The sequence below is a fragment of the Nipponia nippon genome, unplaced genomic scaffold (assembly GCF_047370975.1).
Source record: "Nipponia nippon isolate SJK-2023a ecotype South Korea unplaced genomic scaffold, ASM4737097v1 scaffold_21, whole genome shotgun sequence".
In the NCBI taxonomy this organism is placed as follows: Eukaryota; Metazoa; Chordata; class Aves; order Pelecaniformes; family Threskiornithidae; genus Nipponia; species Nipponia nippon.
The window spans coordinates 8,942,907-8,970,875 of record NW_028262338.1 but is presented as its reverse complement, the minus strand read 5'-3'; the positions used below and the strand labels follow the sequence as shown (position 1 = coordinate 8,970,875).

Below are 27,969 nucleotides of genomic sequence, written 5' to 3'. Positions count from 1 at the left end.
TGTGCTTTTAAATTGAGTTACAGAATACCTTAAAAATAATTTAGCATAAAGGCTCTAGTTTTGCATCAGGGTGTGTACAAATAGCTCAGTACCCTGCTGGGAAACTGTCTGAAGAGATTGGAGCAAAGGCAATATCGTGGTTCCCACCACAGGGCTCGGAGAAAGCTATGCTCTCCCATCCTGGCTTTGCTCTTGGCCTCTCCAATCCTGTGAATATAGTTCCCTGCTTTGAAAGGAGGATATTTAATTATAGCTGGATATTTTAAGTTCAGGAGAGAGGAAGGAGGGGAGAAGCAAGGAGTTTTAAAGATAAAACAATGCCCTTTTGTTTATTTTTTCTTTTATATGGGAATTTTACTGCCTTGCTCTTGTTTACTCTTACTCTAATTTAAAGTGACATCTGTATTTAAAACAAACAAGCAAAACAGAATCTGTATGTACTACCAAACACTGAGAAAATAGAAAAAATGCTGACTAATAAGACCTTCTCAAAATACCATCACAGATAGGGTAGTTGCCTGGGACTCAGAGATTCTGTGTTTTGCATCCACTCATACCACTGTTTTGCCACTGGGACACGTGGAAGTTGAGGTTGTATTACTGGCCTATTTCGTGAATTGCTTGGAGAACAACGGATGAAAAGCAGATAAGAGCAGCAATACAATTAACCAAGGGTCCAGCATTTTTCTTGCTCCCTTCCCCCTTCCCCAGCTCCCACACCAGTATGACTTGGCCTTAGGCAAATAGAGAGGATTATTCACTCTAAATCCTTAGTTAGACAGAATAAATCAACAGCTGCAAGCCATATGATAAACCCATGTCCCCTATCACAAGCATTACCCTTGAGACAGATGAACGTTTCTGGTTGGAGATCTGCTGCACGCAGTCCAGTCCTCAGCACGCTGGGTTGCCTTCGGACCACTTAAGGCAGTAATTACTAGCACAGCGTTTGCAGAGAGCATCCCGGGAGACCCTCCAGGCTTGCTCATGCCATGGGAAATAATGTCTTGAAACTGAGGCTGACAGAAAGAGAAAACCACTGTATCATCTGTGATGTGCTATGGGCTAGGTGTTGGTGATCATGGGTGTAGGATGTGTGGGATGTGAAGGGCAAAACAAATGCTTTCCATGGAAAGCTCTCCCATTCAGTGTCAAAGTGAAGAGCACATGAGTTTCTGCTGCTCCACTGCATCAGTCCCAAAATATCTGTCCTATACACAGGCATACGCAGAAAAACCTGCAATGGGGCTGGGGATTTCCTTTTAGTAGGGACTGAAGTTCAGAATCAACATATGAATTTCAAAATCTGTAAAACTGCTATTAATGGAAATGTTTGTACTATAGTATGGCCAACAAGCGGAAATTATGCAGAAAAGTTCACTGCTTTTTTCCTTTGTTTTTTTCTAATGAAATTACTGTGAGTACTTGGCTGTATGAAACCTTCCTTAATCATTTCAATAGCACCCCACAACAGAAGTTACCCTGCTGAAATCCACAAAACTGTTTGTGGATTGGAATACTGCTTAATAAATAGCATGACCTGAAGTCAGATAACTTACAAAGTGGTAAAAACGTTTTTCTTGCGCACAAACCTGCAGCACTGGGGAGTTGCAGGCTGGGGACGTAACAGAGACTATTTCACAAGCCTCATTATATAGCTGCTGTTGCAGAATCATAAAACTATCTATAAAAATTTATCTGGATGGCTTTATTCTACTTTGCTTTCACCTTTCCTATAAATGAATCAGAAGCAGATACAATAAACAAGGAGGAATATTTATCACGTTCATTCCTTTAACAAGATCTGGACATCAGCTTTTTCTAATAAAATTACAATAGAAATGTGATGAAGTCCCAAGATATAAAATGATGGAAACAGTGCAGAAATTCAAAGCTATGTCATTAATGAGTGGTATTTGCACAGTGCTGGACCAGATAAGATGGGGAGAACTTAAGGTCTCATTTAAACCTGCATTTTATCCAGAATTAATTTCCTCTAATCACATTCTCAGCAACTACATGGCTATTTCTCTAGAGCTGAGAGGCTTTGTTAGCCAATCTATGAATGTCTCTTATATTGAAAGAGTGAAAACGGGCAGCTTTCCATACTAATAACATACTAAAGAACTGAAAAAGCTGTAGATCAGGCTTTATATTGTCAGAGGTGTTACCAGGCTAACATCAAATTTGGGCTGAATAAAAATTACAGTTAAGGAAACAGGAGAACCAAAATACACTGTCACTGTATTAAAAAGTACCTTCACTAATGCAATTTTCAAAAACCTTTACGGGATTGTGGGTTGGTAGCTAAATTTTGAACATACAGTATTAAACAGGAGCAGTAATAGAAGAGTTGCTTTTTTAAAATTTAAAAAAATCACATCTTTCAGGGGGTTTCAGGTAAAAAGAAGAATACAGTATAACTAATCACTAATCACTAGATTGGCATCTATTTCTCATTGAAATATAGTATGTCTAGCTTATCACTTAACCTCTAAAAATGAGATGTAACAGAGACTAAGTACGTTTGATCATGCTGGGAATATATCACAAAAACATATACTGGAATTTTTTTTTCAGACACTCAGGTAATGAACATTTCATGTTTACCTGTGATAATGCTTTTTCTGACATGATTTTTTAAATATATAGCCTACGGGGCTATAACAGACCTCTAAATTTAAAGGAAGATTAAATTCTTGGCTGTCATTAGTTCTGCCAGTAACAGCTGGTATATCTCCACGCTGAAAGCCCATCCATGTGGTCCATATTTAGAAGCTAACAAACAGATGTCAACATCTGAGTGAGTTATCTAGACTCCCTGCAGTATCAGAGGGGAGAAAGTGGCATGCCTGAAGGGCAATTCATTCAATATTTTAGATTTCTACTTTAGGAGGAAAGGAATCATCCCATAAAGGTGCTGCTTTGCCAGTGAGGATAACCTGGACAAAGAGTTCGGAGCTGATGTATACATGACAGATATCTTGAGTTAGAGGAGATGAATTATGCCATAAACCTCTATGTCCAACATCTCCCTAGTGCAGGAGGCGCACGATTAATTCTTCTTAAGGGGAACATTTGCAGCTGGCAAGGAGTTCAACACACAGTGTTTATGTACAGATGATATTCTCCCAGAGAGAGAAACGTAAGCAGGCCAAAGATCAGCTATGTGCGTTACACATTTCACTGTACTGTGCTATTCCTATCTCACGTTTCACAAAACTTCTTTAAAGGTCTTCTGGGACTACAGTCTTCATTTTGGGCTGAAATAGCTGTTCAATAAAGATAGGAGGCATCTGTGATTCTGAGCAAATATATGCTTTGGCTCAGAGGCACCAGAGTTCTGGGATGCTGAAAAGCAGCACGTCATTGCCTTCTGAATCTGGCAGGTGTCACTCATGAAGGAAGCTAACAGAAACGCTGAGAGCCTGCTGGCTTTGACAGGCAGAGGTTCACAGGGGCGGCAGAGCTGCCTCTGGGGTTCGGCGTATAGGAGGTGACTGACAGTGAAGTGTAGCCGAAGAAGAGAAAGGCCTCCTTTGGGAAAAGCCTTCTGAGAGAGCTTTCATCAACAACGAGCACAGCTCTTTATGTTTCAGTCCCACTGCTTATTATTCTATGGAACTTTCTTGCCAAAAATAACAATGAAAGGGTCAGAAGCTAAGCCAAAGGTCCATCTAAGCACAGCTAACATTTACTTGTTCACAAAGTTTTTGAAAACATGCACATTACCAGCCAGGCTCTGACAGCAGAACTTCGGCATATGGAAAAGAAAATCCACTTTTTCAAACTAAAAATAAACACAAGATGTTCCGCTGCTTAATTTAACTGCCAGCATTTGTGATTCTTTTGCATTCTGTAAACCCATATCTATCTTAAATTTAGAATAAGGGTGACAGACAAATCAGGCTGGAGCAAAGGGAGGTCCCACATCTCAGCTTCAACTTTGCCTCACATAGTTTCAGAAAGCAGGCATCAGCCAGTGCTTTTCTTGTGTGTAAACAGGGGGTACAGGCAGCACTAAACCGAATATAAAGTATCCTTGCAGTCACATGGCCAGTTTCCTGCACCGTGAGAAGAGAGCTCATACTGCTCCAGAAAGTGCTAACAAAATAACCTATGTTTCCTTAGCTTCTCCCCAGTAAAGCCCTGCTTTGTAAACACAGCTGAAGACCTGGGATCTTCATAAACCTCACCTAAAGTACAAGGGATGAGCGTGGTACAAGTCCTCTGTTATAGCCTTTTATCTTTGCAATATACTTTCCCAGCAGAAAAAAAGCAGTATTGGAAGGCAGTAGAAAATACCGAAGCTGTTGATTTTGAAACAATCTGCATGGAAAAGGAGACTTTTCCATGTGTTGCTGTTTCTTTCTACCAGAATGGTTATTTTACAGATGGATGCACTTACTGAGCTGGACCACCCAGGAACTCGTGATAGGTGACAGAAGAAAAGCCAAAAGTCGTGACTCTGATTTCTCTAAGCTGACCACAATCTCCACCAAGTAGAGGTAGCACATCCGTGGGGAGCGGAGCGGCTTTCCTCCACAGGTGCGCAGCAGCTGGTTTTCCCTCCAGATGCTGCACAAGTCATGCTCCAAGGTACTGTGCAAATGTGGAGCTAAACACCACAACCAAGAAGATGGGATATTCCACGTTGTCGTACAACAAAGGACATGCTCTATTTACATTTTACTTCATCTCACTGCTTGGAAGATGAAAGTAAGTTTTCTGATACCAAATCTTTGAGTGGTGAAATTTTTTACCTAATGAAGTCTGGAGCAGCACTGCCCATGAAATTACAGAATAGGAAAATTTTGAGATGTAAAATTCAATTCAGAATATTAGTTAGATTTCAGCAGCAAAAATAAAATGGAAAAAAAAGTAATACTTTCTGAAACATTGTATATATTTATAACATTCATCCCATTGTGATGGGACTGTGGCCAAAGCATTTTTCATAGCAACTCCTGTTGCCTCAGAGACAGTAACATCAGAAAAATAGAGTTAGGTCCCTGTAATATTAATGGAATTATTTTATTTGTTAGTCCCTTAAAACAATCTTTAACTATTTAACTAGTAAATGTAATCTGAAAATAGCTCGAAAATATACGTTTGCGTATTTGGACAACGTAATTATGTTTAAAAGTCATCATTAATAATGCTTCTGATTGTTTAAGTATTATGCTAAATGAAGAAACTAAATTATCGTAGAGTATTTCAGTTTTAACAACATAAATTAAGAAAAATGCAATATCTCTAAGAAGAAGTTCTGGAAATAATTTTGGCAATTAAAAAAAAAAATTGTTTCCTTAATTATCATAGATTGCCTTCATCAATTTTAAAGTAGGGTGCTTCTGTCATAGTAGACTATTTTATATTAAATGGACATGCACACACACACACAACTAATTCCAAAACAAAAATTATTTTCAGCCTTTCTCTGTATGCAGATAAATACATAATTTCTGCAGAAACATTTGAAGCATCTAAAGAATAGCAGGACATACTTTGCTTTTATCCAAAACATTTTACAACTGTCATTTGCGAATACTCAAAATCACTCAGAGAGTGGGAGGGGGAAATTCTTTCACTGGCTGTAATGGTGGATGAAAAACGTATGTGCTTCAGGGAAAAGGAAATAGTTCTAATATGAACTAAGGCATCTGAGGACAAGGGCAGGGGAGAGCAGGGGGCTGTCTGTTGTTGTACATTTCCTAGAAGAGAGCATCTATAAACAAGATATGTCTACTAATAACTAAAACCACAGAAACTGCAAAGTTGGAAAGAGTGGAAAAAACTCTTCAGTATTCAGATACCAAGTTCATCTGATATTTGGCAAGTACAATAAACTGTGAATTTTGTGCCAGTGATATATTTTCTAAAATGTAGCACAGGGCATTGCTTGCAGTGAATCCAGGCTCCTCAAAACCTATAAAAATCCGTTCTTCCAGAACACAAATACGGTATTTCAAAGAGAGATGAGGCTACCCAGAAGAAAAAACATTGCTTAAAGCAACAGTGGTTCATATCATAGAAGCGAAGTCCCTCTGCCCAGAACAAATACAGAATTGCCACTGTGAGAAAACCACTGCATAATTTCTGTTGGAAAGAAGCTCTGGATGTCTCTGGTTCAACCCCCCTACTCAAAACAGGACCAGCCTTAATGTTAGATCTAGCTTCAAGGTCAGAACACATTTCTCAGAGCCATGCCTGTTTCAGGTGTAAATGTCACCAAGGATGGAGATTCTCCTTCCTCTCCAGGCAAACAGTTCTAATTCAAATGTCCATTATGTGGAGTTGTATGTGCATGCACATCTCAGTAAAAGAGAAAATACAATGCTTCTGGAAGAGCGGAGGAGTACCGTAGGTATAACTACAAACAGGGAGAAGCTCAGGTGCTGGGATGTCTTGGCAGGCATCTGTAGGAAGCTGAATTGCCAGCTGTGGCTTACCTTGGCGATGAAAGTCCCCAGCTTTATTCAGTCTTTTGCCTTTCCCAACAGCGCTGCATGTTCCAGATATATCTGTGTTAGGAGACCTGGGAAAAACAGACATCTATCAGATGAGCAAACTTAGCATTTAATGAGGGGTTTGGTGGGCAGCAACCTTCTTTTAATTAACATAATATTACTATGCAAATTAGCAAACTGCTTAACAGAAGAAAATCCAAATAAAGCTTAATTGGCTTGTGCATATAAATAATTTCATATTATACGGTCTACTCAGTCCTTGAAGGCCAATGTTAAACAAAGGGAGAGCTCTCTGCAGTAGCTCCAAAATGACAGGTGCTTCCAGTTCCAGGTACTACAGACTAGTTGTTATTTTATGGTCCCCCTGTGCTGAAAACCAGCAAAGTTAAACAAAAGAGCAAATGGGAAGATTTATGAAGACAAGCCAAATAAAAAACTTTTATCAGAAGAGCAGGTAAAGAAATAGTTACAATGACTGGCAAGATAATTTCAACTCAAGTTATATTTTTTACTTCATTAGACAATAGGGAAGCAGAGTAAATGGTGTGTAAATTAAGTACACTTATTTTAGAAAATTAATTACAAAAATCACTTTCAAATGGGGCTATAGGTATGTGGAGGCTTATCTGATTGAGGTAGCGGAGACAAAAGCACTGGGATCATTCACGAATCCCATCAGATTTAATGAAATTAAGACTGTGAACAAATAAGCCAGGAAGAATGTAGAGATTTTGGCTTCTGTCCCAGTTATTTTCTTGGGGGCTTTCCTCTAAAGCAATATTTGTATATCTCCTCTGATGACTGAACTTTTTCAAAGTCAAGTTTTCTGGTGACCCTATGCCCTAATATTTACTATAAAAGAAAGAATAAGTTCATGTGTAACTGATAAAAATGATAAAGCTGCGGCATTTATTTCTGCGCTTGACTTTAGAGGTTGACAGAAAAGAGTTAACCTTGAGACAGATGGTGGGAGGATGAAGGAGGGTGAGACTTTTTCTGCTTTCGAGCGAAACACAATTTATGGTGACTCCTTCTTCCAGTGCCAATTACCTTTTATTCCGCCCTTTGAGGGTTACCTCTCGCTGGTTGTGAAACACCTCCAGTGGTAATTTTGTTAATATGTAAACCTTGTTTGGGTTCATATTGCCTCAGAAATTTTAAAAATAGGAAATATTATTCAGATCATACATTCATACTCCAGCCCAGTCAAGTTCATTGCATTTTATCCAGTAATTCCGGAACAGAGCTCAACAGCCTGGAGTTGAATTTAAGACTACAGACAGACATCAATTTGTAATTAATAGCCTTTTAAGATGAAGAAACTACCAGATCTCTCAGAAGTTGTTTCAGGGTTTCATTACTCTCACCGATAACATTATTTGCATTTCTTCGCTTCTTGATCCTTTATTTATTACACAATCGAGGAGGGGAAAAACAACATTTTATCTGAGCCAAAGGTTACACAAATCGTTCTGGAATCACTGGCAAAGTTACATCTCAACTTTCTGTCACGCTTGTAGAGAGTGAATCATGGATTGTAAGCCTTCAGTTAGCTTTTACTTTCAAGATAATACTTACTATCTGACAGAGCAATCCAAGAAGTGGTGAGGAAGAATGCTTAGTTCTAAAAATATTTGTTAATAATATGTAAGCTGAAAAAACTCTCATGCTACTATAGAGAAAGGTGCAAGAAATATTAAAATGGACAATTACCTTCTTCTCAAGACAATAATTTATGCCATGAAGCATGAGTATTAACTCCTTTTTCAAACTCATATTAATTTGTTTTAGTATGATGACATCATTATTCATATCAAATATATTAATAAGTCAAAGCTTTGGATGTTGTACCTGATAGTGCTAAAATTCTGAGACAGCTGTATGGGATGTGGGGAATAAAACAACCCATCGACTCCAAACCTTTTCCATTAGATAACCAGAATAATATGTGCACAATATGCTTCCTTTGTCAAAAATGATGGCATGATGATCTTGTTTTTAATTCTGCGCTGACCCAGATGTGAGCACACAGTAAAGGATGATATGGAAAACTCTTTATGTTCCCTTTTATGAGCTCAGCTTTGTATCTAATTGAGCAATTCCATCCCAGGGGTAACACAGACACAAACTTCATCAGACATCCTGAAATTCCCCGAATGCAGTAGTTTACTGGATAGTAGCTTATTTTGGTTTTACTAGCTTGTAAAAAATAGCAGTACCCCTCCCTCCCCCCCAACAGACTGTCCTAATCAAGATTCATTGAGTTTCAGTTTAAATTAAGAAGAGTTAGCATTGCTTGGTTTTCGGATTTATCCTGAAAACAACTTTTGAATGAGCAACCTATGCAGCTATGTATGTAAGATACGTCAGAAATGTGCTTGGCATCTGTACCCTTCAGCAAGGAGATATGCCCGTTTCTCTTAACCTGTGTCTGGCACGTTTTCTGCGTGACACTCAAGAAAAACAACGCAGCACAGTGACCCAAAAGGAGCTCCTCAGTCCTGAGGGAGTGGGGGCGTTAGAAGAGGTGGAGTCTCTCTTTGAAATATTTTTTATTAGAAATGGCCACAATGAGGTGACAGAGGTTTCCGTGACACCTGCTGTTACCACTTAGTATCTTTAAAAATTTATAAGAACCACAACAAATATTTCACAATGCTTAATTTACAAAAGTGTTTTCATGGAAAGTGGTCATATTTGAGTATCTTCCCCTGCAATTTTGTAAACAGTTCAAGGTACAATCAGATTAACTTGATAGGATGTGTGTAATTCAGCTTGTGCTCACACAGCAACTTTTTTGCCTTCAAAATGTGCGTTCTTTCTCTCTCATTGATTGCTCTAGGGCAACAATCTGGAATATTCTGAGAGTCCTTCTTCGCCAGGAAGAACAAGTCTTTACTAAAAGTTGATTTATTCTTCCATCTTTGATCTACTTCTGTTGATCATTTTTCTGTGTTTGTTCTGTGCTCCTGATTGATAGGAAAATTACTTGTTTGTACCTAATGCGCGGTGGAACAATGAAGTTAGGCCAGTGCAGACCCTGCACGCTGGCAATCACACTGAGCAAAGCAGCATATTCAAAGGGTGTTTTGGTCAATACTGTCTTATATGGGTGCTTGGGAAATGAAAGAAATGAAAACGGGAAGAATTAGACTAGGATTTAATTAGTGCTAGCATCCACTATTTAAATACAGAATATTTCAATTAGATAAAACTCTTGAGCTCAGGCGAGGCTGGTACTTCACAAGACAAACTTACTCCTGTCCAGTGTCTGCATGAAGCCTAATAGAAACAGGTTTGTGATTGCAGGCAGGATGGAGGGAGACAACTTTGAAAACAGAGGGTGCAGGAATCCATCCTACTGCCCCTTCACACTGTCAATGAACAGAAGGTATAGGTCAGTGCATCTCGTGTCCCATTCAGGGTCATGGGATCTTCTACGCTGCAGCTGACGTTAGGAAATTGCATTCTGAAATGGCTTAGAAATGTGGTAAAAGAAGTGCTGGAGGTCACCACTTTCATTATGTGGGAAAGTTTGCTGGGGTGCTTTGACTATAGAATTGGGAAAACTATATTTATCGGTACCCTTGTAAACAGTCGGTAAATAACAGCGTCCTTACCTGCACACAGAGGCATGTTTAGCACAAGCAGTTCCTAACTATCAGATTATGGACCGTATTTTTGACTCTCTGTAGCTGACGCTTAGCTTCACAGTAAAAACTGATGCATGGATGCAGTCAGAGTCTTCACAGTACTTGTTTTCTCTTGTTGCTTTTTAATTTGAAGTCCACATATACAGTACTTAGCCTGCCACAAATGCCACAAAAACTTGTCCTTCTAATTTTCCTTAGAAAACATACTGTAGACTGCAATTTGCAACTTTTATGTATTTCTGTGACTATAGCAGAAGATGCATTCAACAAAGCACTGTTAGGGCTTCATAAAGATCAAGTTGATTTTAATGGCAGAAAATCCCTTTGCTGTCACCAGCAGACGGCCGAGCTCCAAATACTCAAAAACCTCTTTATAGGAAAGAAAAATGCCGGATGCTTTCTCAAGACCAGCACTAGAGTATTTGCTGTTCGTGACACTAAATATTTATGATTTTTGAAAGATTTGGTGGAAAATAATAGTTGTTGGCCTGAGCAAGTTTCCACGTCAACTCCTTGTGTCACTGAGATGCTTCCTGGTTTATATTTTGGTCATTCACTTGACTTTAAATAGAGGATTGTTCCATAAATAACTGAATTATGCTTGAAGCATGTTGGTAAAGCATTGAACAACATGATTTGCCAGGCAGTCTATGTTCTCAAGAGATACAAGACTGAGTGAAGAGGTGTTGAAAGAAACAAAAAGCAGTGTTTGGTACTGCATGTTCACAAGTTGTCAGTGAGCTGCTGTATCAGCACAAGAAGGGCTTACCCAAGATGGAGGGCAGCATATGGTCCCAGCTCTTCTGTAGTATGCGGTCTCTCAAGTTCCTGGTCTTACTGCTCCAGCACAAATTTGTCTGAAAACATCAGGGAAAAAAACATGATCCAGAAATATTTAACCCTCTTTTGCCTTAGCATTTAATTGCAAATGACCTTGTTTGAAAAGCAAAGAACTCACTCATCAGTAAGTATTTTAGCACTAGGCAACGTGGTGGGATTGGGCCATGGCAGGATGAAAATAAAGCAAAGGGGTAACTAATTAAAAAATACATTATTAACGCTATAAATTTAAATACCCAGTACACTGGAATCAGAGTAGAAAAAGCACTCATTAACATTAAAAAAAAATTGGGAATTGAAAGAGCTATTAATTTGCCATGAAATCAAGAAATGTAATGTTTAGCAGTGGTGTTATTTCATTTTCATAGTTCATCTTTTGCATCTTTTTAAATATAGTTAATTTGTACTAATGTAGTCAGTTTTGAGGCTGTAAACATTTTTCAGCTAAACTTTATTAATAATTTATTATTAGAAAAAGACATCTAAAATTTCCAAAGCCACCTCAATAGCTGAGATGACTAGTAACACTAATTTTAATGGAAAAAAAGTGTCCAGCCTTACAAAACACAGCTTTACTTTGCAAAATTAGATTATGAATTTGGGCATATTGTTAAATTAAGCTGTAGCTTTATGGAAACGTTAATAAGCTGCAGCAATATTTTTATCCTCAATAATTTTTGTTAACAGTAGCAGTGCATAGCTGTAGCTAAGGCTCAGCTGGCACTGGCACATGAAATCCTTGGGGTGTTTAACTTTATTGAAGTCATTACATTTGGATTGATTTTTTTTTCCTGCAAATTTTCCACCAAAATTGATTTTTTTAATCATTTTGAGGACTGTGCATTTTAACAGACTTGCATTTTCTGATAGACTATGTCACGTTTGCCAGTTATTTCTCAACCAGAAAAATAAAATAAGAACAATTGCCCTGAACCGGGGCAGATTTAAACTGAAAGTTTGGTGAGTGTACATATTGAAGAATCAAGTGTAAAGACTTGTGTGTAGAAACTCAAACCCCATCCCTTGGCTGGGATTTTGCTATGGACTAAATCTTCTTGAGCAGTCCCCCTCTTGCCCCTTTGGCAAGACAGCTGCTGCTGAGAGTTATGGATCTTTTTCTGTAGAAGGAGTACTTACACAGACTAGGAGCCCTCAGCCTGGAAAAGCTCAAGGAACGTGGATCTTCCAAAATAGGAATGAGGGAGCATCTAGCAAAACTAGCAGGTAGCAGATTCAAAATAGCTATACTTCTTCATATCACGAGCTTGAATTCCTTGCCATGGGATGCTGCAGATGCCAGAAGTTTGCATAGGTTGAAATGTAATTGAAAAACTCCTGGGAGAAAATCCATTAAAGACTCACATCAGCTGTGAATGCAATGTCTGTTACTTTTCTCATTTCTTTTCCCCATGAATGATCCCTAAGTAAAATTAGATATAAAATTCACTCTTTCTTTCCTTTACCTTAGTTGTGCATATGCAGCTTTTACATCACTTCACAGGAGATCACTTTACATGCCTTTCCAATGAAAGGGCCTGAAGCTAAACCCAGTGCAAGGGCCAAGAGAGGCTGCTGCAGAGCTGCACAGGGAATTGGATCCACCCTTTCTCTTCAGAAAATTTAGGATTAAGGAAATCAAGTTTCTTCCAAGAGTCCAAACTAACCCTGGACAAAATCCTCTGGACAAAATCCTATCCCTTGTTTGCTCAGACAGACAGAGCAGAAATGACCACCACAAGAATGCACAAGAAGAAACACTAGCTACAGAGAAATGGCTTTGAAGTGCTGGATTGCTCCCCAAGAGAAAGAGGCACAGGCTGATTTGGCAGGCAGAGATGTGTTTAAACAAATCAAAAATCAGGAATTGTAAGTGGGGATGGAATCAAAACCCAACGAGCTGGAAAGCAGACGTCATACATTATCAGGAAATTGTATTTCACTTGCATTATAGGAACCACATGTAGCAAATAATAGCTATGGATTTACTTGACAACCTTTGTAAACCTAAGAAAATGTGATTCATTATCAAACGTCTTCAGAAGATGAACCATGACTTCATTTCTTTCTGATCCCTCTCAGTCCTTGATTTCAGTTCTTTCTAATAGCTGCTGACCTTGATAACCTAACTGATGCCTTTCTGAGGCAAGAAAGTTATTTTTCATGCCTGAGTCTGTAGCTTCCATCGTACCACCAGGTCCAGACTGAAGGGTCAAGGCACTTGCCAATATTTGCAGTTGTAAAAGGAAACACTGCCAAGCTTTAAAAATTGTCATCATCACCCTCATCGGGAAGATTTTCTGAAGGACAGTGAAACGCAGATTGAACAAAATCTGTGGTGGGCAGGCAATGAGGAAAGCTTGCTAATAAATGTCCTCACTTAAAAATGCACAAGCATAGCTGACTACTAACTGATTGGGGTGTGACCCAGAAACATCCACGTGCAATTTAAGTTCTATGCCATGCCGTGTGCTATACCTCTGCAGCAATGGTATTTCATTTAATGTTAGTGATAGTGGTACAAGATAAGAACAGTAGCAAGTGAGGAAGCTTCTCCATATTTGAAATAACATCTAGGGCGCTTAGGAAGGACACATTTTTTTCTGAGTCGCTGGATGGAAATTGAGGCCAGTTTGTGCTCTGCAGTGCCGCCAGCCTGGCAAACGTTTCTCTGAGCAGGCGGTGCCAGGAGCAGGCTGAGACACAAGGGATCCAGCAGGACACAATCGCTGCATAATTGCTAGTAAAGCATTTTAAGAACGTTTCTTTCTTCTGTGACCATAAGGTACTACTTCCAGCCAGTTTCTTGCTGCTCACTAAGCAGTAAAGATTGAAAACGGCAGAAGTAGGTTTTCTGACATTATTTCTTTGTGTTGAGTGTTATCATGGGTCATGAACTATCTGCCATTCAATGTTGCGACCTTTTTCCTTTCAGCAGATGAGAAGCAGTACTGTTTCCAAAACACTGCTGAACCAAGGAGTTCCTGGAAAAAAACTGTAGTCCTTGTGGCTGCAAAGGGATGTTGTGCCACTTGAGCTGAAAAAAACCCCAAACAAAATCAAGCTATTGTCCATACTGTCTTGTTGTACATTACTATTAACTCAGTTTACACAGTTCAGTGGCTCAGTATATTGGTTAATCAAACTGAAAGAAGAAGTTGTGCTATTGGGATTTTTTTTTAGCCAGCAGTCAAAAAAGAGGACATGAGCAGACACTGTTCCTTTTTAAGATGTTTTGTGACTAAGTAGCATTCCTATTGGCTTGCACTGGATATTTAATAGGTAACAGATACAATAATTAAAGTGTACTGTAAAAGCCACTTCAGGAAACACACACCATGCTATCTCATATTGAAAAGCCACCTTTCAATATCACTCAGGAGACTGTCAGCGCATCCAGCTGACGAGTTCCCCTTTCCAAACTCCCTTAACTTAGGGAAAGCTGCCACAGAAACAGAGTGGGTTTAGCTTCGCCTTGATTTAGCTAGCCCATTGCTAAAAACATACAACAGAAGCCTGATCTTGCTACTGATTCAGCAGGAACACGTTTCAGTCTGCCAGCATCACACATCAAAGTATTTCTGCAATAATTAAATTTTCCAGGTGTTAGGCAGATCTACTATAAAATAGGAAAGAAATTTCAGTACCTAAGAGTATTCAAGCCATCACATTTCCAATGCATAGCTTCCACTTCACAAGTCACAGAACTCAATTTGTCCAGGATTTCTAAAACTGACACAGATTCCCAGACATTATCATACGATAAATGTAATAATTATTACCTATTATGGCACTGCCTTGGAAGAAGTTTGCATGACAAGCTTAGGCTTTGCTGCTTTTTGTTGCTGTTGTTCCATCACTTATATACACGATTTTCTTTTAAATGTAGACTGAATTTACCACTATGAGCACCTTACATATCTGACCTAAAAATACTGTACCTTGACGCACAAATACATGTATTTAATATTGATGATAGAACGGCATTTTCCAGATTCCCTGCAAATGCTTGATAGTTTAGGAGCTTGGAATAAGCTGCTAAGATGTAATGACCAGAACTCACTAGTTCTTCTCTGGACAAGGCCAATGCACTTGAAATTCTGCTCTTGAAAAACACCTGGTGCTCATGGCCAACTCTCCCAACCACGTGCTAAAAACACACATTGTCAAACTTCCTAGCAGAGTCCCGTGTGGTACGTAAGTTGAGTGGAACCCCAGCATGCAATAGCATGCAATTAAAGCAGGATTTTCTATTGTAATTAGGCCGTCAAATTATTTTCATTATTATATATAATTTAGTTATTTCCCTACCCTTCTGTTTGCAGGTTTTCAAAATTCCAGTTTGTAAAATTTCATTTTCTGGAGTGAGTTAATTTGATCAGTGTCTCCATTCTGTACATCCTGCTGCGGATGTGCACAAACCTCTTTGTGTAACCCTAATTTTTAAATTAAGTAAATTGAAAATATCTGATTTATCCTTTCAAAATGCGTCTTCTGTCCATCATAGCTGAGACGAACTCACTTAGTGAAAGGAACATTTTCCAAACGAATGATTAAAGAAACTGCAGAAGGGCTACTGAAAGCTCATTTTGAATATGCAGTTCTGTGCATTGACACTGATTCCAAAAGTCCTATCAGCCTCACAAGGGGATGGCCCCTGGCTCCCCAGCTACGCACATCAGGCCTGAGGACAAGCAAGTCAGCAACTAACTTCCAGCACACTTCTCAAAATCTATTAAGGGTAGGAAAGAAAAAAAGAAATCAGCCTAGCACCTATCTAATTGAGACAAACTTCTAAGGCAGTTATGGCCAGCAGGAAAAGCAACCGCGAACAGAATCCAATTGTTTTCATTTGGGGATTTTTTTAGTTTTTATCTCTAAAGCAATGGGATTGTTTAATAAAATACTTTAAGAAAAGCATGCTGCTTTTTGACAAAATGTGCTGGTGATTGAGAAGTGGTTATTAATTACATTTTACTGACTGTACAATTTATGCTTAAAGGTGCTTTCTTTTTACTTATGTTAAAAATTTGTGCACATGTGCACAGTACAAAAAAATATTACAGACAATATTAAATTAATTGCTTATCCATGACCCAATACTAGCAAAGATATAACTGGATAATTATACAACTACAGAAATTTTAATAGTTATATTTCCTGATAAACTTCTGCTATCTTGGATGACTTTATACACCCCATATCTAACACTTACTCAACATGAAATTTTAATGACATGCCTGTTTACATACTATAATCTGCTGGAAAATGTGCATTTTCTCTTATGTTTTGGGAGTATTTGTTTTTTCCTAAAAGAATGAGAAAGAAAAGACAGAAAATCTTCTACCATTTTTGTATCTGCGTTCAGCCTCCAATTCATGTATTATTAAACCTGATATTTGCCAGGTCTTTCTCAAGTGCCTTGTAGTTCAGGTGTCTCTTTGCTCTCCTGGCCCTTGAATCTGCAGTCGTAACGTTTTGGTAGGTTTCTGGTTCTGCTTCCGGGCAGGCTCACAGTCCTACAAGAATTTTTTTTCCCCATAATTTATTTTATGTCCTGAGAAAAGCCAGTACCTTAGAAGCACAAACAGGAAAACACAGTAAGGGAAGGGAAGAAATTAATCCAGGTTTTCAAAAAAACCCTTACTTATCAATAATTATTGTATGTATACTATCACTTATCTTCCACTCAAACCTTGCCATAAGTTTGAGGAATGAAAATGAAATTCTGGGGTGGCTGTCAGGCAAGGCTGCTTTAACCGGATGGGAATGCATTACTGTTTGATCAGAAGGGTGTGTTGACTGATAGCACATACAACTATTCTTCACAATGTATCTAGGCCAAACTGACATTCAAAGCACCTGCCCAAGTACTTCACGGGTTATTTTTCATCATCCTCACGTTCATGTTTGTGCTCTCTCCAGCCTCCCCCTCGGCCATGTCCTGGCACCCTGAGGCCTGTACTCAGACCCTGCCTACGCCCGGTTAGCTGATGCTGTGGACTGGGCTGTCTCCCAGCTTGGCAGCAGGCTATCACTTAGAAAGCTGATTTTGCAGCTGTCTTGTCTCCTTATCCCACCTCCTTTCTGCTCTGGCCCCATGATGTTTAAAAGGCAACTAAAAATAATATAGTTGGACTCTGGATGTTATTGACACGACTGGTTCTCAGCTTCCCTGGATTAATGATGCATGTGTCTGCCTTGACTACAGTGCCAAATCTAGTTATTTTCTTGCAAGTTGCATAGTACCTCCTTAAGGCCCCAGTTGTGTAATTACGCAAGAAAGCCAGCAGCAGTTGAAAAGAAAGTTTCTAGGCTACATGTTTGTGGCGAAAGGTTTGAAAACACAAGGAGCCTTATACCCTATGTCTCCAAAAAAGGCAAAGCAAAAAGGTCTTACATTGTTTTCTTTTTTTCTTCATGACTTAGAATTTCATTTCATTAATTTTCTGGGCTCTGAACTTACTTTTCAGCACATGGGTTTGGCATTGCTAATGTAAATACGCAGTAATCAGCATAAAGCGCCCCTTTATTTTGGGATCCAGTAAGCCACTTGGTTATGAGGAGTATTTCCCAATGTGAAAGAGTCTTCGTGTACTATAGCACTAGATGTTATATCAGTATTGCAGGCTCTCAAGTAACAAGATCAATCTCATAAATTTTCAGTTCAAGCCACTATATTGTAATAACAAAGTCAAGCCAGATAATGCTTAAAGATCCATTGTGGCTAAGTGTTTTTTCAAATTCCTAGAAATCAGTCTCAAACACTGATGCACTGTTGTTTTTCATACTTTGTTTGTTATATTGCATTAATAAGGAGAGAAATCGCAATTCACATTACCAGGTAATTGCAGTTCTAAGATATGAACTGCTTTTTATTGTAGACTGAGACGAAATAATTGAACCGATTCCACTTAGGCTAGTTTTTTCATGCTGAAAAAGGTGGTTTTCTACTTTATCTCCTTTGCATGGTAGGACGAATACTTCTGCAGTTATCTAGCAAAATGCAGCTTTTCAATCATTCTCCCCTCTTTTCCCTACTAGCTGATACCGTACAAGTGAAGCCTTACAGAGAAAGCTCTCCTCTCAATTTATACGCCACATTATCTTACATCTACCACCATTATCCTTTCTGGAATTATCCTGAAAAATGCATAATAATTCACAGCAGTATTTTGAGACTGGCTTTTATGCTGGGTACATAATTTTGTATGCGTATTTGAGCAAAAAATTCAACCCTATGTGTATATTTGTGTCTAGAAGTTTCCCTCCAGTTGGTGGACACTGCACTGACTGGGAGCACCGCAGTTTCCAAAACTGAATCTGTTTTCTTGCATTTGATCATATCAGTTCCTTTGTACACAGCCACCATTCCTGTACCACTGAACTTTGTGCTTAAGCATAGCTAGAGATGGAAGTACCTTGAGCACCATCAGTACACGGAGTCTTTCTAACCAGGGACTCTGAACGATAAACCACAATGGCAAGTGAAATGCCACTAACTCGCATCTGAATGACATGAAAATTAATGCTCTAGCCTGCCTGAATGTTAGTTACATGTTTCTGAAATCACAGAAGATCAAGGAGGTTAAACACAGCTTGCAAGCTACCACATCGAAACAGCCTGAGGTGACACATAGGAGCACACTGAGGACACCGGCTGAATTCATTTGTCCCTAGGAATTTCCACATAGCACCCAAGATGTATATCACCTTGCTATGTACAGCACATCCCGGTGAAACCCAGGAGATGTCCATCAAGTTGCACATAACAATAACAGATTTTAGCAACTACTGCCTTAATTAGGCTGCCTTAACTAATTATTGATTTGTTTACTATTTCTCCCCTAAGATACAGCTAATTATGGCTATAATACAGGCCCTCCTATAAATCTATTGTTATGTTGAAATTTAGGGGTGGTTCCTGCAACGTGACTGACCAACAACAGAAAACAGGCATGGTTGTGCTGGTTTTGGCTGGGGTAGAGTTAATTTTCCCCATAGTAGCCAGTGTGGGGCTGTGTTCTGGATTTGTGCCGGAAGCAGCGTTGCTCACCCAGGGAGGGCTTGGTTCCCGCTGAGCAGCGCTCCCCCAGAGGCGAGGCCTTTTCTGCTCCTCACCCCACCCCAGCAGCCAGCAGGCTGGGGGCACAAGGAGCTGGGAGGGGGCACGGCCGGGACGGCTGCCCCCCGCTGCCCCAAGGGACATCCCACACCACGGGGCGCCACGCTCGGCAGAGAGAGCTGGGGAGGAGGAGGAAGGGGGGACGTTGGGAGCGATGGCGTTGGTCTGGCCCAGCGACCGTTACGCGTGCTGGAGCCCTGCTTTCCTGGGGATGGCCGAGCGCCTGCCTGCCCGCGGGAAGGAGGGAATGGATTCCTTGCTTGGTTTGCTTGCGTGCGCGGCTTCTGCTTTGCCTATGAAACTGTCTTTATCTCAGCCCACGGGTTTTCTCCCTGTTACCCTTCCGATTCTCTCCCCCATCCCACGGCAGGGGAGTGAGCGAGCGAGCGGCTGGGGGGGCTTAGGTGCCGGCTGGGGTTAAACCACGACAATGGTTAAAAGTGAGCCTCCAGCTTTATACTTGGGAAGTCAGATTTATCCATTTAATGTTGGTTATCTCAAGTTATACAGTTAGTTCATTGTCTGGGCACTCTCTACAAGCAACAAGGAGACACACTGTAAAGGATACCTCTACTCCTGCAGGTCAGGATGCGGTGACTCTCATCCCAGTGGCTGGTCTCTGAGTGTGGCTCTTTGGTGGGACTGCTCCCAAGACAAATGCTATGATTGCATGTGGCTGACTTCAGCCACATTGTGAGGTCACTCGGACTTAGTTTAACTCTGTTCACTTAAAAAAACCAAACAAACAGAAATATTAATTTCGTGGTAATGTCAATTTCTTGCACACAAAAAAAAAAAGAAGGGATTTTAACTGAGAAGTATAAATCCCATCCATTGCAGCTAAGACAGTAATTTGGGTTCAGTATAGCACTTCATACTGAAATTGAAATCACTGTGCTTCCACAGATATCAAGTTGAATTACAAGTTGCAACCGAAAGTTGATAAAAAGATTCCTTTGCATTCACAGGAGTGATTGCATTTAATCCACTTACATCCTATTACATATTCACCAGCTATTCCCCCCCTTCAGGTGTCTTTCACTAAGACCTGCCAACTGGAACAGTCCAGACGGAGGCCTGGGCAGGATGACGAAAAGGCAGGACAAACTGTCTCAGATAAAGGCACTAGTATCTCCTCTGGGACATTTCAACACACTACTACAGACGCAGGCACAGCAATAGAGTTAAGAGTTACGTTCATTGCAGAATGCAGGAATACACAGAGAAGGACGTTTGCCTAGGCATACTGAACGCAGATGTGGGTAGTCAGTGTGCCAAGAGCAGTATCTTTTATTCTATCGTTATGAGGCACTTACAGAAGCTATTATGATTAATATAGGAACTTATGGAAGAAACCTATTATTATTTATGGTATGTATATATGAACAGTAGGGCTTCAGTTCTTGACCTTTATTGCTGGCAATTTCTTGCCTGGCTCCCTAGAATCTATAGAAAGGAAAACGTGCACCCACCTAAATGCACAAAAGCGCACTACTTGCTACCCTCTGCTTCGTAATGAAATTGTGACGCTGACAGTCAACCAAAAGCAAAATGTGACCCTCTGTATATTAACGGTATTTATAAGGCACTAGGTAATTCCAAGACAAGATGTGTTTGCTGAAATGTAAAACCATAAGCTGTCAGGAAGGGTTGGTGAAGGTCTTTTGTACAGTGTGGCATAACAGCACGCAGCAGTTTCAAAGCAATTTGCATCATTTAAAGAAGCCAATTTACGTTGTTGTAAACAGAGCTTTTTCCTGCATTACAGGAGGTGGGACATACAAGCAGGCAGGCTCAAGACAGTTTCTCTAAAGTTTTTTCATTTGCAGAAGTACATCATCTCTCTGCTGTATGCCAATGACAGTAAAATATTGCACTCATTTCTAAGAGCCCTCCACGCTAATGCACCCTCCCTTCTTCCCTATGTCCAGCTGTCACTCAGTTCAAATGACATTGTTGTTATTCTAGTTGTCAAGGTTTTAGAAGGGCAATACCAAAAAAGGTATTCAGCTTGAAAAATATATTATGTGTTCTTGGAACTGCATATAATTGGTGACCTCGTGACTTTAAATGTAAACTCTGAAACCTACGAATTTATCTGAAGAAATAGTAAGATTTCATCCACATTTTGTTAATCATGCTCGTTTAGAGTGACTTGAGGAGATTTCTTGTTTTGTCCCTTTTTTTCTTAGAATTTGCTTCTCAGTAGTTGACAGCACTGGCCAGTGTTGAAGGTAGTGGCCAAGCGCCCACATGCTTCCCTGCTGAGGCTCTGGCCCAGACCCCTGTGCTGTCCAGCCCTACCTCAGAGCAGCTCTGCCAATATGCTTCAATCTCCACCCGCAGCTCCTCACTCCATCCCTCTCCTCTTCCACCTGTCATTTTTAGGCTTTGTCATTCACTCTGCTATTGGGATGCTTGTCCAGGACCACAAAATAGACCTGTAACAGGGACACAGATGACTTCTCCAGAAGGACTGCCATAATGAACGAGACCAAAGGTCCACCGCATTCAGCATCTCCCAACAACAGTCCGCAGCAGATGCTTAGGAAAGGAATACTGGTAGCAGGATGGGCAGAGGAAGACTCTTCCCAGTCCCAGGAGCACTATCAGCACGTCTTTAGCTTGTGTGCAGCTACACATGTCCTTATTTCTATATATTCTTAGTACAATTTGGATCAGAAACAAATTGTGACAGGGTGTCTATTACATCATGAACATTGTATTCTAGTAAAAATCGCTTCATAAATACAGCTACCATTCTCAAGGCCCCATTTACTTATAGATTGCACAGACCAAATCTCAGGATGTTTACAGAGACACAAACAAGAGACAGGTTCCAACGACTGAAGCCATTATGTGTGTTTGGGGAGATTATGAGACAGGACAGGACAGGTCCGTCACTTCTCTTCTGCTCGAGCCCTTTGGAAGAGGAGCTGCTGTTGCTGTCCTTGCGGGGACCCGCACAGCAGAAGGGCTCTGTGCACACGCTCACCGAAGACAAAGCAGCAAGAGAGCGGGTGCTGAACAAGGCCTCCTCTTGCAGAGACTTCCCCGGCAGCCTGCAGACAGGGCAAGCAATCGGCAAAATCATCCCAATTTGACTGCATCTCGTGCCCGACTGTAGCCCCAAGGAAGCCTGCTACTACTTGCATCAGCATACATGGATAGGAGGAGGAACGGATTCCACTTCACCCTTTATTTGAATTGAGCTGGGGGAGGTTTTCTTGTCTCATCAACACTGGATGGAATAAATACCTTTCGTCACTGTGCCCACACGTACCACACCATACACATCACACATCAGGATAAAGGTTTTCCTGCTCCTTCTAGTAATCACTGTGTGGTTTTAGCTTTAAATAGTTACTAGCTCCTTGTGTTTCCTAACCGGACTATTCTCTCTTTTTTCACTCTGCAAGATTGCAGTTGTTTAATAGTGTAATGTGCTCCCTTAAAGTAACTGGCTACTTATAGACAATATGTACACAGACACACACTTTTTTGCTTTTTATTTTTCTTTTTTTTTTTTTTTTAATTACTTTGTCTCTTTGGTTCCTGGATTGTGGTCTTATATTTTTGAACTTGTAATTTTATTTCCCGTTTCTTATTTATGTTGTTTAGTACACGGTCCCTGAAGTATGCCTTGCCTTTTGATGAACAGTCCCTCTGGTAAAAACAGCAGTACAACAGGCCAAACAGCCACTGTCAGCTGAACTGATTCCTGCAGCTGGAAGCAGAGCCACTCTTATTTGTGTAATTAACTTTTGTAGCTTAAAAGAACATGCACCCTCACTGATCTACACTATGCAGCTGGTGATTAAATTCCAAAAAATTCATTTCACTAAGACATTTTGTTCTATTCCAGTTCTCCTGGGATGGTCACATGGTCAGTCAAAAATTGTTGATATGCACTATTCTGTCATTAAAAGGAGCTGAGAAAACTCCTAATACAGAGACACGGATTATTTCTTTTGAATCAGACTACAACAGACACTCTAAAAATAGCTGAGGAGAAAACAGCAGCGTCTTAAAAGCCAAAAAAGAAAAGTAAACAATAGATAAACCTAGCCGAGAAGCAAAAGCAACACACGCCAAAACCAATCCAAATAAACCCCCCAAACAATCAAAAAACCCAAGCAAAGACTGGAAAAAAGAGTTGTAAAGTGTCACTGGTGACAGTCACGAGGGATGCTGAAGTGAGAACAGAACAACATCTTCTGCTGTCTGCAGAGTAGCTGGTGGGGAAAGGGAAATCTGGCTGGGGAGACCATGTATCTACGTGTATCCATTGTGGGTACGGAGGAACCACTTAAAGCCAACTCCATCCCTGTAATTTCTGTGCCTTGTGGGCACCAGATGTGCAATGGATCTTCAGATATTTCTTTTTAAACTATCTAATAGGTGGGATTTTCCCTGGCAGTGCTGGACATATCACTGCTGCTTCATTGAACTGTATTCGCTGTACATTTCTTCAATGAAAGAAATAGTCACTGGCCTGAAGACAAAGACAGAGACCATTGATAGGCACTTCTGTGTAATAACTAATGATTAGAAGGGGCTCTAAGTCTCATCTGATTGTTAAATCAAAAAGGAGAAAGGTAAGCCTTTGAAAGTCTGTGGAAGCTTTAGCAGAGACAATTTAAAAATTGTTTTTTTAAGGTTGGTTTTTCAAGGAAATTGGTTTTTCAAGGAAAATTATATTCTTGGATCATAAACCAAAGGATTCTTCTCCAAAAGCATCTACCCTATATGAAAAATGTGGCTTTTATTGCCATTGAAAAACTGCCTGAAAAGCAAATAATTTTCTCCTGAAAGCTAATTTTGTCAAAAGTCAGTAATTTTCACTCAGGTTCATCACCAGCATCACACTGAAGCTTAAGTTGCATAGCAGTCACCCCTCCTTCTCGTGGATGCAGGCCTTCCTCCCGGACGTCTTGGGAGCAGTAAGTCCCACCACACGCCGCCTCCTCTCACCCAGGCACCCAGCTTGGGCAGCACGCTGCCACGGGGAGATGCTCAGACTGCATCTCTCCAAGATAATACAGATAGCACTTCTACCTTCTACCCTACCTTGCTGCCTGCAGGCCAGGTAAGCATCCAAATGTAGGTAGTGTTGTAATGCCAAGGGCTCACCAAAGACTAGTATCTTCCTTTTGCACCATATGTGTGTGTATTGTGCAAATTCCTTGGCACTTTGTCATCCTATCCTTTCAGCTCTTTCCTCTTGTCTATTTTTAAAAAAAAATAGAGACCTTGGAATAACCTTCAGTTTCTTGTCTGACTGAGGATGCTGCTTCAGTCCCGTATACCTTGTTTTATTAGTCTTTTGCTACAGGCATTTTCTTGACAGTTCACTCCAGGTCTTCTACTACAAATATTTGTTTTGTCTCCATGCCTCTTAGATCATAAATATTTTAGCGCAGGGACTGACTCACTTTTTTCTGTTAAAGAACACTCTTACTCTACTTCACCCGTTGCAGATTTCTATGTGTATACTGTATGTACAGATTTATGGCACAAAGATACTGAACAACTGTAAATCTTAATTACAACTCATGGTATATTCCCTGCTTCATAATCACATTACATTATCAATCAGATAATATCTGTCTTACTGAAATTAAATAATACATGTTTTTGGAAACTCTCACCTGTAGCCAAATGTCAGTCATTGTGGAATGCTTGCTTTGAAGGGGGAAAGACCAGAGAAGCCAACAGAAATATTCTACTCATTGGTGAGAGGTAAAATAAAAGAGCCGGTTGCCTTAAAACTGAAACAGGCAAATAAATTCTCTGCTGCCCCAAACCCTGCCTAAACCTCAAAAAATGTTAACATCTTACACGTGTCAAGAGGGTTATTTATGAAACTATTTGCTTGTCAGCCACTGCAGTACATTCCGTCCCTTTGCTAAGATACTGTAAATTCATGAATGATGAGTAAAAGTCTTACTTTGGCAGAAATATTTATATTTATCTGAAAAAGAAAATTATCAGCTTGCTTGAATGCTGAGACAGTCTTTCAGTGACTAGTGGTATGCAATTATACCACGCTCTCTCCCTGTGCTAGGGCTCTAATTTGTAGCAGTGTTTGTTAGTTCAATAAAGGATTTCAGTTTGGGTGAAGCAGATTTTCTTCCTTAACAGCTTCAAGTTTTTCTTCTAGTGTTAAATTTCCAGGCTTTGTGCACATGCTTTCTGTTGCTTCAACTTGTGAACAACTGTTAATATCCTCCTGCGGGGAGATCTGGGTGCTCAAAGCACCGTGATTGCCAGCCTGCCCCGCAGCTTCCGTGCCTGGGTGCCCAAGCCGGGGAGAGCAGTGCTCTCTGCTTGCAGAGCTGTGCTTACAGCTCACGTGCTGCCGTCCCGGCTGAGGCACTCACAGCCGAAACTTCTTACTGACAGGCTTTCACGTAACAGCCAAACCCACTCTCACCCGCTGAGATAAATGAAAGCTTCCTGCCCAAAGTGGTGTTTTTTCCGTGGACCAGGACGATTCATGCCAAATTGATGCCTCTCCACAGTATCATGAGCTAGAAGGCGGCTGGTGTCTGGGAGATGACGGTTAAGTGTGAATAGGCCTCATAAACCCGTTTCACAAATAAACCAGTCACACAGATGCTTTCACTAAAGCAAAGTATGTTTTGTTTCCTTCTCCAAGTTGTAAAACAAGCATTTTATTGTTTAAGGGACTGACGATCTGAAACCGGATGAATTTCTACAGCCAGTGTTAGGCTGGAGGTTAGACTGAATGATCTAATTGTCCATCTGCCCGTTAAAACTATGATGCTATGAAACGCAAGATGTTTGTCAAAGAAAGAGAGCGGAAGAGCCGCTGTTTGAGAACGGCTGTAAGCGGCTCTCCTCCTATCATTCTGAAGAGATCAAACAAACAAAAGGGACAAGAGACCACCTTTTATGCTGCATCCCAAACTCCTCCCTAGGTGAAGAAGAGTCCAGAGCTGACTCTCTGAAGCTAATCTCCTCCGCCTCTCAGGGATACCAGAACTGGACCCTAATTTTCTCTGGTTTTGTTTTAAACCAGAGCATAAGAATTATGCTTGCCGTTAATAAAAAACAAATTGCAACAAGGTTCAGCAGTTCACTGCAGTGATTCATCCTGAATGGTGGATGCTCCTAGGCTAGCACGGACACAGAAGCATTACAAAATGAGCCTTCCTCATGGAAGTCCAATACTCTGTCCCAGAAAGCAGGGTCCAACCCGGAATGGTGGTCTCCTCCCTGAAAACTTCTGTGAGCAAACTGGTATACACTTGAGAATGGAATGGGAAAAGTTGATAGAATTGAGTTTCCATTAATGGAATGTTAACTTCATCAGAAAGAATGTGGATCGTGACTTTATAAATACATGTCTGTAATTATAATCATACTGCTTTATAAAAAAGAACAACCATTCTGGCTGGAAATTAGCTGTAAATTTCCACACAAAACTGAAATCTATTTTAAGCGAAGTGCAGTATGTGATCTAACAAATGTCAATTTGGTACATGCTTGCAAGAAGTCAGATATAAATTTGGGTAACGCTTTCAAGCAGTCATTTACTAGCAATGAATAGAATATAAAAAACTGGGGGGGGGGGGGGGGGGGGGGCAGAAAAACTTTCCCTGGGACTGACCACAATTCCAGCTCATTAAATCCTCATTTTTCTTTTTAATGCAATGTTTGTTCTCATTATTTATCTTCATTTCGTAACAGAACACTTGTTCTCATGAAAACATAACTTTGTTCTCACACCCTTTCACAGTACATGCCAAACTTTGTTTCTGACATAGTTAGTTCTGCTGGTATTCCACTACAACTTGGAAAAAGTAGTTACTGAATGACATGAGGGAGCCATAAACTTGAGCACAAGATGATCACGATGCCATCAAGTTATCTGTAGGATCTGTTGCAAAGTTAGCTGAGCTTCTGACCACTTGAAAAAACCCCACTGATGAAACTCTAACACACACAGAGCACACATTTACTGTTATCAGAAAATTTTCAATATTTAGACAGGGAAACAACCTCAGATTTATAAACATTTTCTCACAGTGCAGACCTTCCGTTTTTACAAAATGCAATAACTAGGTAAACTCCTGTTTGTAACTGAGAACAGATATGTTTGTATTCACAATTCATACCAATTAGAACAGTTATTCTTTCATGGAACCACCACTGAAAAGACGACGGGCTTTGGGAGAAAAGGGGTTGAAACCTAGCTGATGATTTCCACAAAGAAAACTTCAGCTCTGCTTCGCAAACCTTGAGTTCCGTCGGTTAGTACGAAGAGCACCATTTTCAACACTCCCACGGCCAAATGCTAAGAAGGAATCTCCGAGAACCTCAGCTTTTACTACTCTTCTTCTCTTTCCAGTTTGACAATTTTAGACTTTTTTACTTATTCAGGAATTTTAAACAAACAAAACTTCGCCCATGCAATATGCAATACCCGTGAGATATAATTGAGGCTAGTGATTAAGATAAGCAAATCTAACCAATATATCATTCCTGACAGCCCACACATTAAAAAAAAACAACAAACACCCCCTTCCCCCCCAAACCCCAGCAACTTCCACAGCCTGTAATAGAGGCTTACTTTGCCATTTCAAAGTTCTTTCTAACTATAGTTTTAGGACACTTCACAGCACCAAAAGGAAAAGCGGCAATGAAGGTATCTCGAGAATTATCTTAAGTACACTTACGTGTAACCTTATGTACACTGAAGTACATATAGCTGTGTTATGCTACCCTGATTCGCATGGCATAGTGATGCAGAACAGTCGCGCAACTGGAGAAACATCAATTATTGTTTCCATTCAGAAATAAACACGGGGGTCTGAGCCAAGCTCTCACTGCCAAGTACCGCTGATTCATACCCAAA

General features: G+C 40.3%; 1 long non-coding RNA gene across 9 annotated transcripts in view; it reads right to left on the bottom strand.

Moving 5' to 3' along the window:
* The window catches only part of LOC148055551 (uncharacterized), a 183,470-nt gene that overhangs the window by 97,152 nt on the left and 58,349 nt on the right, over nucleotides 1-27,969 (bottom strand). For all 9 annotated transcript variants that reach the window (XR_015705271.1, XR_015705268.1, XR_015705272.1 and 6 more), the window contains exons 5-7: nucleotides 12,101-12,298; nucleotides 10,893-10,980; nucleotides 6,453-6,538 (exon numbers count right to left, since the gene is read on the bottom strand). This is a non-coding gene — a long non-coding RNA (uncharacterized LOC148055551). The remainder of the gene's footprint in view (nucleotides 1-6,452; nucleotides 6,539-10,892; nucleotides 10,981-12,100; nucleotides 12,299-27,969) is intronic.